Source organism: Frankliniella occidentalis, unplaced genomic scaffold (assembly GCF_000697945.3).
Source record: "Frankliniella occidentalis isolate FOCC.00 unplaced genomic scaffold, Focc_3.1 Scaffold31, whole genome shotgun sequence".
Lineage (NCBI taxonomy): Eukaryota > Metazoa > Arthropoda > Insecta > Thysanoptera > Thripidae > Frankliniella > Frankliniella occidentalis.
This window is the reverse complement of record NW_026267161.1, coordinates 2,364,937-2,365,772: the sequence shown is the minus strand read 5'-3', so window position 1 is coordinate 2,365,772 and position 836 is coordinate 2,364,937. Positions and strand designations below refer to the sequence as shown.

At 32.5% G+C, this 836-nt stretch overlaps 1 protein-coding gene and 1 long non-coding RNA gene across 6 annotated transcripts in view; one reads left to right on the top strand and one right to left on the bottom strand.

Annotated features, from left to right (window-relative positions):
• LOC127749098 (uncharacterized) overlaps positions 1-836 on the bottom strand; it is a 74,326-nt gene that overhangs the window by 42,704 nt on the left and 30,786 nt on the right. The window lies entirely within an intron of this gene.
• LOC113216192 (uncharacterized) lies at positions 29-751 on the top strand. The gene is made up of 2 exons (XR_003303972.2): positions 29-486; positions 578-751. It is a non-coding gene; the product is annotated as an uncharacterized LOC113216192 (long non-coding RNA).

Genomic DNA, 836 nt, shown 5'->3' with positions numbered 1-836 from the left:
TTTTGGAAATTGTTTCCAGGTAAACAATCTGAAACAATTTCTTAATAATAATGTTGCAATTGATTCAAAACACATTGGGTTAGAACATTCTATATTGTTTATAACACCCAATGTAACTGGAAACATTTTACTCGAACTAAAGTTGCGTAAGATCCTAACTAAAAAAAATACTGAAGTGAAGCCTTGTAGCAAGATGTAATTTTATTTCACAAACAATAACACTATGAAAAAATAGTTTTCAACCACCAGTAACAGTTTTCTAAAAATATACTTGCCAAGTCAGAAAAATATTTGGTTGAACTGTAATTCAGAAACGGTAAAGTGTATTACTCAAAAGTGGTATGGCCAATGTTCATCAAACTTGGCACATAGTTTGTACTTAATCTTAATGTTAGGCATTAAAAATTTACTAATAATTTGTTTCTCTGTTTATCACAGCTATGCCCTCAACCTCATCAACCTACCCACAGCTCAATATCACTCCTAGTAAGTTCATTGTTTTTGTGTAACATGATATTCCAAATGTGCTTTATAACAACTGAAAGTTTCTTAATATTTTAATTTCTTCTGTTTGCAGACTTTCAACCTCAACTTCAAGCAATCCCAGCATTTTTACAATACCAAATGAATTGTCATTAAATTTTTGTGTTTGTCTTATATTTCCTGTTTTTTATTATTTTGTTTTTGGTTATTTTAGCTTCGTGCATTTGCTCATTTTGAAATTGTTAATTAAATTTCTCTGTATACCTTACATTTTCTTTTCGCTGTGTACCTTTGCGGGGAGTAGGGCAAGAGAGGAGGGGGAGTGGGAGGGGAGGGTCCGGCTGAGAGGTGGG